General features: G+C 39.3%; 1 pseudogene; it reads left to right on the top strand.

The window, feature by feature from the left end:
* The first annotated feature begins 19,234 nt into the window (after positions 1-19,234).
* On the top strand, positions 19,235-19,825 carry LOC116910868 (annotated as a pseudogene).
* The last annotated feature ends 1,126 nt before the right edge of the window (positions 19,826-20,951 follow it).

Below are 20,951 nucleotides of genomic sequence, written 5' to 3'. Positions count from 1 at the left end.
ATATGTGGGCATTCTTCCCTTATTGTTATTGAAGACCAGTTTTAGGCCGTGGTGGTCTGATAGCACGTATGGGATTATTTCTATCTTTTGTACCTGTTGAGGCCCGTTTTTTGACCAATTATATGGTCACTTTTGGAGAAAGTACCATGAGGAGCTGAGAAGAAGGTATATGCTTTTGCGTTAGGTAGAACGTTCTATAAATATCCGTTAAGTCCATTTGGCTCAGGACTTCTCTTAGTCTGTCTACATCTCTGTTTAATTTCTGTTTCCATGATCTGTCCATTGATGAGAGTGGGTGTTGAAATCTCCACTATTATTGTGTGAGGTGCAATGTGTGTTTGAGCTTAGTAAGGTTTCTTTTACGTATGTAGTGTGCCCTTGTATTTGGGGCATAGATATTTAAGTTGAGAGTTCATCTTGCGGATTTTTCCTTTGATGAATATAAGTGTCCTTCCTTATCTTTTTTGATGACTTTTAGTTGAAAATTGATTTTATCTGATATTAGAATGGCTACTCCAGCTTGCTTCTTCTGACCATTTGCTTGGAAAGTTGTTTTCCAGCCTTTCACTCTGAGGTAGTGTCTGTCTTTGTCTCTGAGGTGTGTTTCCTGTAGGCAGCAGAATGCAGGGTCCTCGTTGCGTATCCAGTTTGTTAATCTATGTCTTTTTATTGGGGAGTTGAGGCCATTGATGTTGAGAGATATTAAGGAATAGTGATTATTGCTTCTGGTTGTATTCATATTTGGATGTGAGGTTATGTTTTTGTGCTTTTCTTCTCTTTGTTTTGTTGCCAAGACGATTAGTGTCTTGCTTCTTCTAGGGTATAGCTTGCCTCCCTATGTTGGGCTTTACCATTTGTTATCCTTTGTAGTGCTGGATTTGTAGAAAGATATTGTGTAAATTTGGTTTTGTCATGGAATATCTTGGTTTCTCCATCTATGTTAATTGAGAGTTTTGCTGGATACAGTAACCTGGACTGGCATTTGTGTTCTCTTAGGGTCTGTATGACATCAGTCCAGGATCTTCTGGCCTTCATAGTTTCTGGCAAAAAGTCTGGTGTGATTCTGATAGGTCTGCCTTTATATGTTACTTGGCCTTTTTCCCTCACTGCTTTTAATATTCTTTCTTTATTTTGTGCGTTTGGTGTTTTGACTATTATGTGACGGGAGGTGTTTCTTTTATGGTCCAATCTATTTGGAGTTCTGTAGGCTTCTTGTATGCCTATGGGTATCTCTTTTTTTAGGTTAGGGAAGTTTTCTTCTATGATTTTGTTGAAGATATTTACTGGTCCTTTGAGCTGGGAGTCTTCACTCTCTTCTATACCTATTATCCTTAGGTTTGATCTTCTCATTGAGTCCTGGATTTCCTGTATGTTTTGGACCAGTAGCTTTTTCCGCTTTACATTATCTTTGACAGTTGAGTCAATGATTTCTATGGAATCTTCTGCTCCTGAGATTCTCTCTCCATCTCTTGTATTCTGTTGGTGAAGCTTGTATCTACAGCTCCTTGTCTCTTCTTTTGGTTTTCTATATCCAGGGTTGTTTCCATGTGTTCTTTCTTGATTGCTTCTATTTCCATTTTTAATTCCTTCAACTGTTTGATTGTGTTTTCCTGGAATTCTTTCAGGGATTTTTTGTCTCCTCCCCTATGGGCTTCTACTTGTTTATTTATGTTTTCCTGGAATTCTTTCAGGGATTTTTGTGTCTCCCTCTCTATGGGCTTCTACTTGTTTATTTATGTTTTCCTTGAATTCTTTCAGGCATTTTTTCAATTCCTCTCTGTAGGCTTCTACTTGTTCTCTAAGAGAGTTCTTCACGTCTTTCTTGAAGTCCTCCAGCATCATGGTCAAATATGATTTTGAATCTAGATCTTGCTTTTCTGGTGTGTTTGGATATTCCATGTTTGTTTTGATGGGAGAATTGGGCTCCGATGGTGCCAGGTAGTCTTGGTTTCTGTTGCTTGGGTTCCTGCGCTTGCCTCTCGCCATCAGATTATCTCTAGTGTTACTTTGTTCTGCTATTTCTGACAGTGGCTAAACTGTCCTATAAGCCTGTGTGTCAGGAGTGCTGTAGACCTGTTTTCCTGTTTTCTTTCTGCCAGTTATTGGGACAGAGTGTTCTGCTTTCGGGCGTAGTTTTCCTCTACAGGTCTTCAGCTGTTCCTGTGGACCTGTGTCTTGAGTTCACTGGGCAACTCACTTGACCCGAGGCTCAAGTTCGCTTATGGGGTGCTGCCCACGGCTCTCCGTGGCGGCAGCAACCAGGAAGATCTCGCCGCCCTTCCGGGAGGTTCCGTGCACCAGGTTCCAGATATCTTTTGGTGTTTTCCTCTGGCTCAGTACTGTGTGTGTGTGCAGTCCCTTCTGGTTTCCCAGGCGTGTCCGCCTCTCTGAAGGTTTAGCTCTCCCTCCCACGGGATTTGGGTGCAGAGAACTGTTTATCCGCTTGGTCCCTTCAGGTGTGGTATCTCAGACTCGGTGGACCTGCTGCTCCTGGGCCCTCCTCTACGGGTACCCAGAGGCCGTTAACAGTTTCCTCCTGGGCCAGGGATGTGGGCAGGGGTGGGCAGCGTTGGTGGTCTCCTCCGCTCTGCTGCCTCAGGAGTGCCCGCCCGACCAGGCGGCGAGAACTCCCCAGTAATTTCTTTAAGAGCTAAAATGAACCTACAGAGTAAAGGTTGGCTGAACCACAACATACTAAACAGACAGATAACACTGGCCTTTGTGATCAATACAGTTGTACCGCAAACAATGAACACTCTCAGAACCTTTGTAAACCATCCGGGCACTTAATTTCATTTATTGAAATTCTCCTAATAGAAAAGTTTTGTTAGGTCAAGATTCTTTCCTGCCATCTGCTCTGTGATTTTATAGTAATGAATATCATTCCATCCAATTGAATAGCAAATGTGCTGTTATTTTGGAAAGATAAGGACACATTTCATGTTTCTAAGACCTTTCAAAATAGCAACACTATCATTTATGTCATAAGCTATGGAGAATGTTCATATTCAAATTATAATAGGAAGTTCAGAACAAAGTTCATTTCATATAACATTAAAAGCAATGATATCAGACTTTCATGTACCATTCATTAGCTGGCAATAAGAAATGGAGCTTTTATTTTCCAGTTTAAAAAAATATTGTAGGGAGCACCAACACATCTGAGAACAAAGGTAAAACCAACTCTTTTGCTCTTAGTGACCTGTCTGGTAGATCTCAGGACACACAAAGGTCAAAGTCCTCTGGGACAGGACACTTCCATTTTCTGCCTAAACCCAGAATTGAACTAGTATAACAGTTCTCTGTACCCAAATCCTGTGAGGGAATGAGCTAGATTTGCAGAAGTGCAGACAATTCTGAGATATCAGGGGAGACAACTATTTCTGCCCACAATCTTGACATAAGAGGAAGACTCCTAGTTCCCTCTGTGCCCTCTGGGCACAGGAACCTAGGGGCAGTGAGAGACAGGACCCTTCCAGTTTCTCCAAAGCCAAGAGCTGAAAGCCAGTCACCTAGAGGGCTGACATACCGTAGAGCAGAGTTAAGACCAACTCTTCTGCTCCAAGCGACCTGCCAGCAGGCTTCAGGAAACACAAACCCAGGAGCAACTCCTGGTTCTCAGAACCAGCTGAAAGAAAATAGATCTATAGTAGTGCTGACAAACAGGATTACAGGAGGGTAAAGCCACTGCCAAAGACAGCAAGACAAGCTAACACCAGGAACAACCTGATTGCAAGAGACAAGTGCAGTAACCTAAGCAATAGAAACCAAGATTGTTTGTCATCATCAGAGACCAGTTGTCTCACCAAGGCAAATACTGGATATTCAAACACATTGGCAAAGCATGATTCAGATTTAATCACATCTTATGATGATGATAGAGGACTTTAAGAAAGAAAAAATAACTTCCTTAAAGAAATACAGCACAACACAGGTAAACAAGTAGAAGCCCTTAAAGAGGAACACAAGCACAACCAAACAGGGGAAGGAATTGAGCAAAACCGTCCAGGATTTAAAAACAGAAGTAGAAACAATAAAGAAAGCACAAAGGTAGAAAACCCTGAGGGAGAAAACTTAGGAAAGAGATCAGGAATCATAGACAACAAAATGCAAGAGATAGGAGAGAGAATCTCAGGAGCAGAAGATACCATAGAAAACATCAACACAACCATCAAAGATCATGTAAAAACAACAAAGCTCCTAACCCAAAGCATCCATGAAATACAAGACACAATGAGAAGATTAAAAATAAGGTTAGTAGGCATAGAAGGAGCAAAGACTCCCAACTTAAATGGCCAGTAAATATCTTAAACAAAATTATAGAAGAAAATGTCCTTAACCTAAAGAAAGAGATACTCATAAACATATGAGAAGCCTACAGAACTTCAAATAGATTACATCAGAAAAGAATTTACTCCCATCATAAGATAGTTAAAACCAAACACACACAGACACAGACACACACACACACACACACACACACACACACAAATAATGTTAAAAGCAATAAAGGGAAAAGGTCAAGTAACATATAAAGGCAGAATTATCAGAATTACACCATACTTACCACAAGAGACTATGAAAGCCAGAAGAGCCTGGCAGATGTTATGCAGACCATAAAAGATCACAAAAGTCAGCCCAGGCTTTAATATCCAGCAAAACTCTCAATTAACACAGATGAAGACACCAAGACATTCTATGACAAAACCAAATTTATGCAATATCTTTCTATGCATCCAGCCATGCAAAGGATAATAGATGCAAAACACCAACATAAAGAAGGTAACTGCACCCTAGAAATGTGAGACAACAAGTTGTGAAAGGTACCTTGATTCTTGGTCAAGAAAGGTCGAACCCCCAGGGACCCTAAAAATGACACCAGATGCATTCTCAGCCTCCCAGATCAGGGACTCAGAGCTACAGCCCCGAACAAACCACTCTAGAAAGATTTGAGGCAAAATAAGTCATACAGAGTTGTAGAGTAATCCCTCAAGTCCATCCTCAACAGGTGAGGACGTGACCACAGGTTACATAGACCAGGACAGATCAGTCCCAGATGATAACATCCTAAAACCCTCCTCCAGAGGTGTGCAAGTATTATTCCATTGTCTGAGAGCCTGTCATAGAGCTGTAACACCACAGATGGAGAAGATATCTGCTCTCCCAAAATCACCTCCAGATGCCCTCCTTCACCCCTTGCCTGCTATATATATATCTTCTTCTCTTCATCTCATGGTACCTCGTCCAAAATTGATCACATAATCGGTGACAAAACAGGCCTCAACAGGTACAAGAGGATTGAAGTAATTCCATGCATCCTATCAGATTTCCACGGATTAATGCTTGTCTTCAATAACAAGATTAATGACAGAAAACCCACATGTGCATGGAAGTTAAATATGCTCTACTCAGTGATAACTTGGTCATTGAAGAAATAAAGAAAAAATTTAAAGACTTTTTAGAATTTAATAGAAATGAAGGCACCACATACCCAAACTTATGGGACACAATGAAAGCAGTGCAAAGAGGAAAACTCATTACTCTGAGTTCTTCCAGAAATAAACTGGAGACAGCACACATTGCACAATTGATTGCACACATAAAAGCCCTAGAACAAAAAGAAGCAAATACACACAAGAGTAGAAGGCAGGAAAAAAAATCAAACTGAGGGCTGAAATAAACAAAGTAGAAACAAAATACAGTCTACATACAATAAATAAAACAAGGAGCTGGTTCTTTGAGAAAATCAACAAGATAGATAACCACTGAGCCAGTATAACCACAGGGCACAGACAGTGTATCTAAAATTAACGAAATTAGAAATGAAAAGAGTCAGAATCTGAAGAAATTAAAAAGAAAAGTCAGATCCTACTACAAATGTCTATATTCAACAAAACTGGAAAATCTGTATGAAATGGCCTATTTTCTAGATAGATACCAGGTACCAAAATTAAATCAGGATTAAATGAACCACATAAACAGTCCCATAACTCTGCAAAAATAGAAGCAGTTATTAAAAGTCTCCCAACTCCGAAGAACCTAAGACCAGATTGTGTTAGTGTAGAAATCTATCAGAACTTCATAGAAGACATCATATCAGTATTGTCCAAACTATTCAACAAAATAGAAACAGGAGCACTACCTAATTCCTTCTATGAAGCCACAATTACACTTACACCTAAATAGCACAAAGACCTAACAAAGAAAGAGAGGTTCAGACCAATTTCCGTTATGAATATTAATGCAAGAATACTAAATAAAATTCTCACAAACTGAATCCAAGAACACGTCAAAATGATCATGCACCATGATTAAGTAACCTTCATCCCAGGGACGCAGGAGTTGAATTTCCAGAAATCCATCAACATAATTTGTTATATAAACATACTCAAAGAAAAAATCACTTGATCTTCTCATTAGGTGCTAAATATTCTTTGACAAAATACAATACACTTTCAGCTAAAGTCTTGGGAAGATCAGGAACACAAAGCACCTAAATAAACATGGTAAAAGCTGAATACAGCAAATAAGTAGCCATCATCAAACTAAATGGAGAGAAATTTCAAGCAATTACACTAAAATAAGAAACTAGACAAGGCTGCTCACTCTTTCCCTACATATTCAATATTGTACTTGAAATCCTAGCTAGAGCAATTAGAAGAGAAAAAGGAGGTCAAAAGGATACAAATTGGAAGGGAAAAGTCAAAATATCACTCTTTACCAATGATATGATAGTATACTTAAGTGACCCCAAAAATGTCACCACAATTGTAATCTTGATAAACAACTTCAGCAAGGTGGCTGGGTATAATCTTAATTTAAACACATCAGTAGCCTTCCTATACACAAAGTATACACAGGCTGAAAAAGAAATTAGAGAAACTCTACCCTTCAAACTGTCACAGATAAAATGAAATAAATTGGTGTGACTCTAAAAAACAAGTGAAAAATTTATGTGAGAAAAAAACTTCCCTGAAGAAAGAAATTGCAGATCTCAGAAGATGGAAAAATCTCCCAGGCTGATGGATTGTCACGATTAATATAGGCAAAATGGTCATTTTGCCAAAAGCAATCTATACATTCAATGCAATCACCTTCAAAATAACCACTCAATTCTTCATAGAGCTATAAGGAGCAATTTGCAAATTCATTTGGAATAACCAAAATCTCAGGATGGCAAAAACTATTTTCAACAAGAAAAGAACATCTAAAGGTATTACCATCCATGACATCAAGTTCTATTACAGAGCAATAATGAAAAAAAATTCACTGGTACAGAGAAAGACAGATAGATCAATGAAACAGAATTGAAGATTCAAAAATGAATCTATAAACCTTGGGTTACTTGGTGTTTGACAAAGGAACTAAAACTAACCAATGGAAAAATACATTAAAAAATGGTGCTGATTCAACTTGTTGTAACCATGTAGTAGAAAGAATATTGATCCATTCTTTTCTTATTGTACAAAGTTCAAATTGAAGTGATCAAGGAACACCTCATAAAAGCATATACACTGGAACAAATAGAAGAGAAAGCAGGGAAGAGCCTTGAACACATAGGTACAGGGGAAATTTTCTGGAAGAGAACACCAGTGGCTTTTGCTTTAATATCAAGAATCAACAAATGGGATCTCATAAAATTGCAAATTTTTGATAAGGCAAAGGACACTGCCAATAGAACAAAACAGTAATCAACAGATTGGGAAAAAGATCTTTACTAATCCTACATCTGATAGAGGGCTAATATCTAATATAAATAAAGAAGTCAAGAAGTTAGACTCCAGATAATAGAGGGCTAATATCTAATATAAACAAAGAAGTCAAGAAGTTAGACTCCAGAGAATCAAACAACCCTATTAATAATGGGGTATGGAGCTAAACAAAGAATTCTCAACTGAAGAATATAGAATGGCTGAGAAACAACTAAAGAAAGTTTCAACATCCTTAGTCATCAAGAAAATTCATATCAAAACAACCCTGAGATTCCAGCACATACCAGTCAGAATACCTACAATCAAAAACTCTGGACAAGGATGTAGCGAAATAGGAACACTCCTCCATTTTTGGTAAGATTGTAAGTTGGTACAACAACTCTGGAAATCAGTCTGGTGGTTACTCAGAAATTTGGACATAGTACTACCTGAAGACCCAGCTATACCACTCCTGGTCATATACGCAAAGATGCTCCAACATATAACAAGGACACATGTTTCACTATGTTCACAGTAGCTCTTTGCATAATAGGCAGAAGTTGGAAAGAACCCAGATGCCCTTCAACAGAGGAATGGATACAGAAAGTGTGATATATTTACTCAATGGACCATTACTCGGCTATTAAAAACTGGTTTTATGAAATTCTTAGGCAAATGAATGGATCTAGAAAATCTCCTGAGAGAGGTAACACAGTCACAAAAGAACACACATGGTATGTACTCACTGATAAGTAGAAATTTGCCCCAAAACTCAAATTACCCAAGATACAATTCAGAGACTATTTGAGTCTCAAAAAGAAGGACGTCTAAAATGGAGATTCTTCAGTCTTTCTTAGAAAGGAGAACAAAATACTCAAGGGAGATAGAGAGTGAAAGGAACTTGGGAGGAAAAATGGAAGGAACACAGTGGCAGGATCAGGTATGGGAGGAGGTGGCAATGATATATAGAGGGTCATGAATTTGAACAGAGGTGTTTAGCAATGAATGATGGGGAAAGGAAGGTAACTACCAGCAAGTCATAGATGCTAGGAAACCAAGAAGCTTCTAGGACCCAACATGATATCAGCTAAAATGTCTAATTGAGGAGTCATAGAAAGACCAAAGAGGATGAATGGGTTTGCAGCCCCATAGGAAGAACAAGAATATCAGCCAACCAGACCCGCAGGGGTTCTCAGGGACTAAACCACCAACCAAAGTTTACACATAGAGGGACCTATGGCTCCAGAACCACATGTAGCAGAGGATGGCATGGTCTGGCATCAAAAGGAAAAGAGACCCTTGGTCCTGTGAAGGCTCTATTCTTCAGTGTAAGGGAATGTCAGGGCTGTGAGGTAGGAGTGGGTTGGTGGAAGGGAGTGCACCCTCATAGAAGCAAGTGGAGGGTGGATGTCATGGGAGCTCTGGAAGGGAAACCTGAATGGCAGTAATATTAGAAATGTAGCTACATAAAATATTTAATAAAAAAGCAACTTGGAGGAAATACTTTTAGCATCAGTAAAAGATTCCTGATCAAAGAATCAGAACTGACCCCTTCACATATGTATGTTTGTGTGTGTGTGTGTTGTGTGTGTCTGTGTCTGTGTCTGTGTATGTAACTATGCACATGTATGTTGAGAGCTCCATTTACCTTTCTTTTTTCAGGACATAGTGTCTCATGAGCATGGAAATTGCCAAGTAGCTTGAATGATTGGAAAAGGAGCCCCAAGGATCTTCCTGACTCAACTTCCATAGTCTAGGAATTATAAGTGCAGGTAAAACTCGATTTTTAGAAAAAAAAGTCTGATATTCAAGCTCTTGTCTCTACCCATGCAAAGCAAACATTTACTAACTAAGCTATACTTTTACTATATTACTATGGCTATTTACTGCCAGTCTAAGTTCACCTCTTTACAGAGCTGGGGCAACTTGGGCTAGATCCCATCACACTGCCACTGCTCAGAAGAGTAGCATTAGCAATATATTAAAAAGGATGTCTAAGACAGTATCCATATGGGAAAGATGGGTTGGAAAACTACAGCGTGAACAAGGTATATTTCTGTTTTAAATTTTCAGCCCTAAGTAAGAAGAGTACTAGAAGCCATAGCAGGGGAATGAGAAGAGAAAGGTAGATTCCAGCGTGGTTTTGGCGGTAACCTCTAAAGTAGAGAAGCCAAGCTCAGTAATCCTTCTCCTTTGGGCTCCTGCCAATTCTTATTACAGGCTGGCCAAAGCCAAAGATCACAGCAAACTGTAGGCCCCATCTCAGACAGGTCAGAATGTCTATGCAGAGCCCATCAGCTATTTTTTGTTTTTCTCCTGAGTGATTCAAATGTAGTGAAACATTTCAGAAGACCTGCAGCAAGGAAAACCAAGTAATAATCTTGAGATGACTTTACCAGCACTGTCTTTGATGTTTTTAATTAAAGTTTTACACAATTAAAGCAGGTGTAATAGCTCCATAGATAAAAGTTCTTCATGTACATGTGCAAGAAATTAAATTTTAGTCCCTAGAAGCTGCATAAATCTCATTGTGATGACATGAATATGCAACCCAGGCCTAGGAGCCAGAAACAACTGGATCCCGGGGAATGGTTTTTCAGCTAGTGTAGCCAAAATGGAAATTTGCAGGTTCAATAAGCAACTGTGTCTAAAAGAATAAGGTCAAGATATCATTAAGCCATTCTGATGTCAACCACTGGCTTCTGCATGCACATGCATAAAATACACATGAGGTAGAATTGGAGGAGAATTTTTATGGTATTTGGCTTAACTTTCTTTAGGAACACTTCCTCCTCCCCCAGGAACACAAATCAAACTATTCCTAATGCTGTATTCAGTGGGCCCTCCTTTTGCTCCACCAAAAAGAAAAAGATGAAGAAGAACTCCAAGTAAACTTACAGTCACTAGAGGCAAGAACTGGTTCTCAAATGACAACAAATATCACCAATGAAAGCAGCTACCTGGGAAAACCATAAAGGGCTCATGAGGGAATATGGAAATTAGCACTTTTTTTCATTACATACATATGTACATATGCATTTACAAGACACAGAGATGGGGAAGTTGATGATCTCTTGTAGCCCAGGTTGGCTTTTAATTTGTTATGTATCTTAGATGACCTTGAGCTTCTAGTTGTCATGTCTTACTTCCCAAATCCTGATATTACAGGTACTAAGTGGAAATTTCTGGCTTCTTTGAATATTCAGTTATGTCATGTAATATTTTTCCAGAGAGTGTCATATGAGAAGATATTTTTGCTGAAGCAGATACATGAAAGGATGTTTTGCTGGGAAGAGAGATGGGGTGTCTTCTTGAAGCCACTTGGAAAGGGAGTATGTGATATTTTGCTAGAGCAGAATCCTGAGAGAAGACACTTTTAGTCTGTCTGTACACAGGCATGCATGGAGAGATTAAAAAATTGTGAGAGTGTGCAACCCATGTATGCATGTCCATCCTTGCATAGGAATGTAGAAGCCAGAGACTGACTTTGGGAATTTTGCCTCAATGACCCTTTAGCCACATACAATCAATGAACATAGACCTTACTGTTTGATCTAAGCTGGCTCATTATCAAATCGTTGCCTTTTATTTGTATCCACTTGCTTTGGGCTGGAATCCTGCCCATATGGCTCAGATTTTTACCGGGTTTTTGGTGATCTGCACTCAGGTCCTCACTTTATCCACTTTGCCATATTCCCAGCTACTCTGCTAATAATATCTTAACTTTCCTTTCCTTCATTTTCCCTTTTTTCTCTTTCTACTTCCTGCCCTCTCCCTCCATTCTTCTTGTCCTTAATTCACATTTTCCTTCCCTTTCATTTATTTCTCTACAGCTGAGAATAGATTAGAGCCTTGAAGCCTGCTTTCATGCATGACATAGCTATCAAAATGCAACTATTGACCAAGACAGCTTTGTGAAAGAAGAGAACAAAAGAAGAATGGCTGCCTTTGTGACATTTTTTTTCTCTTTTACAGGGTGGGTTTGGCTGCCCTTTGTTATGTTTAGAAAAGAGGAATACTTGGGACTATTAAGATCTAAAAAACATGTTTATATATTTCTTGAATATATTAGATGTACAGGAAGTATATACTGGAATAGTTTGTTTTTTATTGACACTGATCCACTGAATATCCTTAAAAATAAACAAAGTAGAAGGTCACACTCTGGATCAAGAGCTCTGATTACATCCAGGCTCACTGAGTTACTTATTTCCAGTTGAAAGAAATCCTCCCCATGGATGTATCAGCAGACGGACAAGATTAATACCACATGAAGTGTGTCCAGTGCTCTCTATGATCTGTCTTTGAATTCTATGCTGTTCTTGACAAAGATTGCTTAGCTATGTATGTGGTTGCCCTACTATTTAAAGCCAAACCTCCTGTAAGCCAGTAAGCCCTGAAGATGGACTTGGGTGTAGGGGAAAAGCATGGTGGTTAGTATCAAATAGCACTTGAGACACTTAAAATTTCCCAGAAAGAGAATGTCAACTGAGAAATTTTCTAAATCACTTGGACTGTGGGATTGTGGACATGCATGTAGAGGATTTTCTTGATTGTTAATTGAGGTTGGAAGATTGGTTTTAGGATATGAATAATACACCCAATTAAAAAATCTTAGCTAAGAGTAAGATAACAAGCAGCAACTTGTATGCCTCACTGTTTATGACTGTAAATGTGAGGTGAATTAAATCTCTGCCTTGACTACCCAAAAATGGTGGGCTGTGATATAGAAGTATATGCTGAATAAACTCTTTCCTCTCTCAAGGTGGCTTTGATAAGGATATATTGCTGATATAGAGCCCCAGGACATATTTGTCCTGGTTGTACATATTTAGCATACCAAAGTTGACCTGACCTCCATGTTTTCTCAGCATCATCCAGTCTCTACCTGGCATACTCTGTCTTTTGCCCTTAAATTTCTAGACCAGGGGCAGGGATTCACCTCCCCCAAAGGCTCTTTCCTATATAATCCAGATATTTTGGTCTCTCTATTCTTCTCCCTTCTCTTGGTATGGCTTCTCCTTCCCTTTCCCCCATCCTACCTATGCTGACTTCCCTGGCCTCCTTACTTATAACAAGTAAACTCACACTAATGACTCCATTATATATATGTATATGTGTGTGTGTGTGTGTGTGTGTTTGTGAGTGTGTGTGTGTGTGTGTGTGTGTGTACATTACATTACATAGATACCTGTGTGTATAAGCATGCATGATTGTGTGGATCAGTAGGAATACGTCCCCATTTATACTAGCCAAAAATGGTTCTAAAATCATCTCAAAGCCATGGAAGCCTTGGAATATTTCTTAAAGAGTCTACATACAACACCACAAAATTGTATTAGGCAATCGCTAGTGAATTCTCAGTGCTTAATTTGCCTGACTCAAAACCTGACAACCTGGCTTCCATTTCCCTTATCTATATGGTGAGAGGAAGGAACAGAATCCTCCAAATTGTTCTTTAACCACTTCATATATCACACACACACACATACACACACACACACACACACACACACACTAAATAAACAAACAAACAAACAAACAAATAAATAAATGTATGTGTGTGTGTGTATTTAGAAAATCCTTCAAACTTCATAGAACTGGAAAGAGGACATGAGGTCCCACTTATCCCTACAAATATAGGGATACTTGATCTGCCAAAGTGGCCTTGGAAGGGGTGGCAAGACATTCTTCCTGCCCCAGTAGGCTTGCTTGGTCTTCTATGTGTGTTGATGGCTATTGTGTATGTAAAGGCTTGTTTGTATAATAAGGTACACATTTTCACATTCCTCTGAAGATTATCTACATATTAGTGACCACAAATAATTAGAAATAGCATGAGTCTAATAGTTGATTATATCTCTATGTACATAGCAATATAAATTGTAGAACGATTTTCACACATCTAAATGAATAAATGCAGCACTACTCATTAGAAAGATGCAAAGGGAGGAATATGCTAATGCAGGCAGATTACTGAATTCAAGTTCGGTCTAGGGCAGAATGAATTTAGGTTCACACATCGTTGGGATAGTAACTACAGAGCAGAGTCCTACCTATCCACTTTTTGTGCTTATGCTTGATGTCTCCTTCTAAGAGTAAAGGGGCTAAGTGTTGGTATGCAAAGTCCTGTAATGGTCAAAGGAGAACCTGGAATAAGTAATTGAATTGTTATGAAAATCAAAAACTAGACTTTTTGATCTGCATGAGATAAGCAAGCAGAAAGTGGAAACAGTTCTTTTTCAAAAAAAATTTTTTTTTAATGAGACCTGAGCTCTTTTGGTGATCTTTTGAGACTGAGTATATAAAATTCTCCAAAGTTTGTTACAACAGGATTTCTGATTTTTGTCAGAAAATTTATGGAGAATTAATCCAGACCTCGTAGAATTTTTCATAGCTCTTTTAGATTTTTTCATAATAGGAATTTTTATCTCAGTTGGAAATCTCAAGAATTACTTAGAGAATGAACACAGCTCTTTTGAAATATTTTTCAGTAACTATCCAGGGAAGGCTGTCTAATGAGCAAACACAGCTCTTTTACATTTTTTTTCTGACTTTCTGATTTCGACAAAAAAAAATTAAGAATAACTTTTAAATTTTTTTCTAACTGGATTTCTGACTTGATTGGAAGAGCTAAGAATTTTTGTAGTCACTTTTCTGACTTTGGTCAGAAAAACCCATGAGATATCCTGAGAGCTTTTAGAATATTTACTATCTGAGAGAGCTGTCTAAAACAGAGAGAGCTATTGGAAGCAAAAAGCTGTCTGTCTCAACCAGAGAATTATTTAAGAATAGCAATAAAAGATTCTGGCAAGCAGAACACAGAGTGAGGGCAAACTGAAAAGCTGTCTTGAGCAGACTACAGAGCCAAGACCTATCTACAGATAGCTGTCTAGGGAACCATGTCAGGCAGAATTTAGGCCGCCAGCTTGGACCCATTATTTGACTTTGAATCATTTGTTTTCATAGTTCCCAGACAGCCCTTCTGTCATTAACCACTCATTTTCCAAGCTGAGGTTGGTCCATGGCAGCTCCTGATAGTCTAAAGAAGAGACAGTCATCATTTTTTTCTTTGGTTATGCCCTAATAAGCCTAATGGGCTCCAGTAAATTGTAACAAACTCCAAACACACAGACAGTACCTCTTAAACTCTGTGAGCCACAAAAATAAACACAATCAGAATCACATCACTGAGGATGACCAGTTACAAAAATACCATTTCATCAATCAACCATTAAAAGGCAGAGTCAAAACCAGAGACTTCCCTGTGTGTGTTTATTGGTAGCCAGTGGTTCTGAAATTCTTTTGTTTGTTTGTTTTTGTTTTTTCTTTTGTTTTGGTTTTGGGGGGAGTCCAACACATATTGCACACATTTACAGGCACACCTGCGTTACAGACATGCATGAGCGCGCGCGCACACACACACACACACACACACACACACACACACCCATAGAAAATAATTGAAAAACTTTTCAGACTTCCATTCTCACACCTGCTGAAAAGTCACCAGCCAACCTAAGGATTATAATCTCCAGCCACAGCAGATTAAAACTAGACCTAGTTTGAAACACATGTTCTAGTTCAAATACAGCTACTAATAGGTAAGCAGCCATGCATGGGTAGTCTCTACCTAGATTCTGAAGAAAGAGATACAGCTCAGTATGTCAATCATGAGTAGGAAACCATCATCAAGGAATGAACACTCAAGCAAGACTGGCGTTTCCTTAGAAAACTAGAATTAGAAGTGCCTACAGAATCCAAGATGAGAGTTTTCTGTCCAAATTAGGAAGGCAGAAGGAGAGACTACCAGAATATTTTCCACTACCTAGAACCAGACCATACGGTCCCTGAGAAGTCAATAATCATTACCACTGGAAGTCCACAGACTTGGTATAACTCCCTTTGTTGAATAAAAACACCGAGCCCAAGGGAAATAAAGATGAACCAGGGCAACCCATTGTGTCAGTAATGAGTTTAAACTAAAGAACCACCATGGATAGACCATAGTGTTCATATGTTTGTGAAAATATAAGTACAGGTGTTGCTTTTTAGATGTCAATAACCCTGAAATCAGAGTCTTGGGGTAACAAAAATATCATAATTAGGGTTTCCATTGCTGTGAAGAGATATCTTTACAAAGGCAATTTCTATAAAGGACAACATGGAGTTAGCTTGTAGGTTCAGAGATTCAGACCATTATTATCATGACAGGAAGCACGGCAACATCTGAGCAGGCATGGTGCTGAAACATCTGAGAGTTCTACATCTTGCTTTAAAGGTAAAAAGATGACGACTGGCTTTTTGATACTTCTTGCTCACTGTCACAATGACATACTTCTTTCAACAAAGACATGACAGCTCTTAGTATCACTTCCTATGAGCCAAATATATTCAAACCACCACAGCAAGGTTCCAAATAGAAATGTGGACTTTCAAAACAATGAACCCAACCCCAAGACTGTTTCAGAGAAACGCTACAGTGTAGACATTTTCAGGTCATTTGCACACTCTGCAGGTCTCAAACTCAAGACTGCAACAGGGATCCCTACATGAGATGGTATAATGTTTTTCAAAGATCAGACTTGCTCACTGAACATAAAACTCCAACCTCTAACCAAACACCAAACACCTAAGCCAGCTCTTCCAAAAAAAGTAAACAGACATGGAACTCAGAATCATGGAAATCATTTGTAAAGTCATCTAATTATTCTGTCTCCAGGAGAAATGTATGCCATTTTGTAAGCTGTAGACAACCTGCTGGCTTTCAAAAGAGAAGACAACAGGAAAAAATACATCAGTAAATAAAAATACATCAGTAAATAAAAGCAGGATTAAGAAGAGGATTGCATCCATTCTGAAAAGTGCTTGCTAGACAATCATGAAGCTCTCAGTTCAAACTCAGAACCTATATTCAAATGAAACAAAAATAAGTGTGGTAGTATATCCCTGTCAACTCAATTCTGAGGAAGCAGAAACAGAAGATCCACAAGCCTCATTAGCCAACTAGTGTAGTCTGCTGACAAGCTCCAAGCCAGGTAAAAGACCCAATCTACAAAGAAAAAGTGAGGTGGATGACTTATGAGGAAAGGTAAAGCAAAGGTTGATCTCTAGCTTCTACACACATGTTCAAATATGCACATATATGTACCTACATGCATTGTTAAGAGCACAAAGTTTCATGCACCCACAGATTGCTTAGCAATACAGGAGGAGTATTAAGTATCTAAGATTTTCCTTGCAGTGGAATAGTCCTGTATTTCTACAGGAAATCTGGGAATTGGAGGTAATTAATAACCATGTGAGGTATGTTACTTGCTTGTCCAGGTCATATAAATCTTCTTCGAACAGGACCAGAGATGGCTGTTATGCTATATGTCTTTTGATTATGAGTATATCCAGGGGATCCCCCAAGCTCCCATAAATGTGACTGGAGGTGTCTAATACCCAAATGACTGCTATGCTGTCTGTATAAATAAGGCTATGTCTAATATTTTTTAAGCTCCTAAGTTAATATGTGAAGCCCATCTCAAGAACCCAGATTCTGGAAAGAAAAGTTATATTTTGATGTAATTTTTTCCTCCTAGTGCATATGATATTATGTTATGTCAGGAAACTTTTTTGCCAAATTTTACTGTGCTTAAATATGCTAGAAATTATCTGACTAACATCAGATTTCAAAAGTTTAAACCAGCCAAAATCAAACTGAAATGAGTTTTATTTTCACATCTTTGCATATTGGGACTTCCTCAATGCATATACACACAGTATATAATAACAAATAATGTAAGTAAATATTGTGTGGCTTTCAAAAAGCATTCCACATGGCACAGTTCATCTGCACAGTGACTTATAATACAGGAAGGAACCCCTTGGTTTCTTCACATTCTCACTTAAAGTAGGTAGGGATAGTTAAAGTATGTACTGCTGCAAGGGAGACTCCAAGTGTATAAAGCACTTAGTGGAAGAGCAACACACCAGGTGCTTGCAACACTTGGCAAGAACTGCAGGTGTCAGTGTTGCTGACAGTAATGGCTAAAAGGACATCAACTTGTTCACCATTCTTACAGTTTGTTTTGAGCACTGGATGCTTTCCACTGTAAAATACAGATCTGCAAGGCAAAATTTGTATTCCTCAAAGATATGCTATGTTGTGCAATGTTGCAAAGCAACCCTGGCTTGGGGTTGAGGGAGCATGCAGTGGGCAGAGTATCACCAGAGGATCTGCTTGCTGCCTGGACTGATAACATCCAGCTCTTTCTTGCCATTCTCCTTGTCTGCTTTGGTTGTCTAATACATCTGTAAAGTTAGCAGCAACTTGGCTAACATAAAGCCTGGGGTTGTCTCCTCTCTCCCAGTGCACCAGCTGTTCATGTTATAAGTGTGGACAAATACCTGACAAGAGACAATTTAGAGGAGAAAGGGCTTTTCCTACCTCATGGTTTGATAGGATCATCACATCAAAACAGCTAGAGCAAAAGTTCAGCTTGTCACATTGCATCAATAGGAAGAAAAGAGAAAACATGAATGTGAATCAGAACTGTAATGGTTTCTCTTTGTTGTCAACTTGATTATATCTGTAATAAACTATAATTCCAAAGTGGAGGGCACACCTGAGAGAGTTATTATGCTTGGCCTGAAGCCAGTGAATACCCTGATACTATACCCGATAGTATAGAATTTTGCGGTGGAAAGACAATACACCTTTGATCCAGATCATGATGTGGAAAGACATGTCTTTAATCTAGGCCACACCTGATCAAAGCCTATATAATGACATAGAAGTAGGAAGGTTTAGTTCTTTGCCTGCACCTCCCACCTTGCTAGCTCATACATTTCTTTATTGGCATTGGAGCCTACTTCTTTGGAATTCCAGTATACAAAAAAAAGACCTGAAATAACCACCCTTGTGGGAATGTGTGACTGATAGATTCTTGGATATTTTCCATTTACTGCTAGCCATTGTTGGATTAATTTGACTGTAGTCTGTAAGTCATTACAATACAATTTCTTTATATAGAGAGATTCGGTTCATAAATTCTGAGGTTTTAGAGAACCCTGATTAATACAAGCTACAATCCTTATGTAGAACTACCTGTGCTGTAATTCCTTCTGTATATTCTTCTGTCACCCACTTCCAAAAGATTTCATACTCTTCAAAAATGGGACCATCAGCTCAGAATCAAGTAATAAAACATGTGGCCTAAAGCAATAAATGTCTCAAATATGGTATCAAGACTGAAGGCCAGGTATGAGAATTAAAGAAGAGGTGAATTGCTAACTTATTTACCTAGAACTATGGCTCTATAAACAGTAGGAAGGAAGAGGAGAAATGTGTGTGTGTGTGTGTGTGTGTGTGTGTGTGTGTGTGTGTGTGTGTGTGTTTGTGCTTTGACCCTTTTGATTTCCTCTCAGTGACAAAGCCCAAATCATGGACACCAAAGATTAGGTGAACCTTGGGAATCTGAAGACACGGAAACCAGACTTTCCTCAAGAGGAAAGGAGTTTTTATTGGCTCTGCCTGAAACCTAAATCAAAAAAAAATGAGTTGCATGCCATGGAAAGGAGACAAGGCCAAATCTGAATCCTAGGAGCTTCCCCAGACAGTACCTTACATATCTACCATGAGAAACAGCTCACGGAGTTCTGTGCCCTTCATGCTTTCAACAATATCTTCCAGGACAACACCTTCATGCTGGAAATGCTGCAGATTGTCCAGAGGTTATCTCCAAACACTATGGTGACTTCCCATGCTGGGAAATGGGAACTATGATGTGAATGGCATTATGGTAGAACTTCACAAAAAAGACTATGAAGCTTATTGCTGGGTCATGCCCAGAGACGTGGGTGTCATTGTTCTTACTAACTTCATGGACTTCATCATAAAACTGCCCTCCAGCCTGTGCAGGTGTCCATTCAAGTTGCCTCTCAAAAGGGAGCACTGGACCTGTGTTCGTGGAGTTAAAGGGGTGTACTAGAACCTTGCCTCCAAACTCAAGATGCTAAAGCAGAATTGGAGGCAAGAGTGAGCACAGAAATTTTTTAAAATACCATTTGTGTGGTAAAACTGTGAACTACTACTGGTAGTATAGAAAGAATTGGAAGCCCATCAGAGCTGGAGGGCTGACATGTGATAGTTCTGCATGATCCTCTTTGCCTCAACTCTCCAGACCTCTTAGATGTGTTGGGGCCTCTACAGTTCACTTCCCCAAATATCTCATTGAGTTTTCTCTTCAGATTTGCCAGTGCAATAGAATAGATGTGTAAACTGTCACAGCAGTCTGTGCCTGGGGGAAGAAGGTAGGAACTTTGAACACTTAGTGCAAGTAGCACAGTCACTGGTGGCACTTCACTCTAATTATGTCCCTATCATTTCATTACATTGACTTGGGGGGGTGCTCTGGGGCAAAAAACAATGAACAGGCTAAGTATTCATAGTTTGCCCATTTCAGAAAAATCAGAAACACTGACATCAAATTCCATAGGTTAGGACAGAATTGGGTGAGGAAACTGCCATGAATGTAAGCTTTAGGGTTTGAGACCAGACGGCATGTCCTGGACTCCAGAGCTGTGGCAGCAGTCTCAGTTTGGTTGTATGCATTGAGCTAGAGCCTCCGGGTTTGACATCTGATATAGTTTCTCAAATAAACAGGGTTAGCTCGACCTACCTCAAGTAGTTCTCCTGTAATTTTGGAAATGAGTGGAAGTTCCATACCCTCATACCAATGTGTTTGCGATGGCCTTCAAGGCAGGTGACCTGGGCAGCCCTTATCTATATATGTTCTTTGCAGGTCTGCGAGCTGCCCACTGGCTTTCTTCTCCCTTGACAGCAGAACTACCTGTGGCTTGCATATTAATCCTGAGGAATCACTTCGGAGTGAAGCGGGGACTGTCTCCCCACTGGAATGCATGCTTACATTGGCACTTTTTCTGCACATGTATATTCAATCCAACAAAGTCAATTTTTTTTTATTCAAGTACCAGAGGCCTCAAGTGGCTACTGCATTATGCTCAGCCATGGTCATCTGCACCATTTTCTACACCTTATCTGCTTGGCACCATGGGGAACTCTGCACCTGCACAATGGCATTCCAATCACTACCAGCTAGAAGTTACAGCTGAACTTGCTGATTGTCACAAGCAGGACCTTGGGTCCACTGGCACTGTCGGTGATAGCAAGCCATTTGTTGAGAAGAGGAGAATCCTCCCAACAGATCTGCTTTGGCCTGCGCAAATGGCACTGCAAACAAATCCCATTCA

Source organism: Rattus rattus, chromosome 10 (assembly GCF_011064425.1).
Source record: "Rattus rattus isolate New Zealand chromosome 10, Rrattus_CSIRO_v1, whole genome shotgun sequence".
NCBI lineage: Eukaryota > Metazoa > Chordata > Mammalia > Rodentia > Muridae > Rattus > Rattus rattus.
The sequence above is the reverse complement of the archived record's forward strand: the minus strand, read 5'-3'. Positions and strand labels throughout refer to the sequence as shown.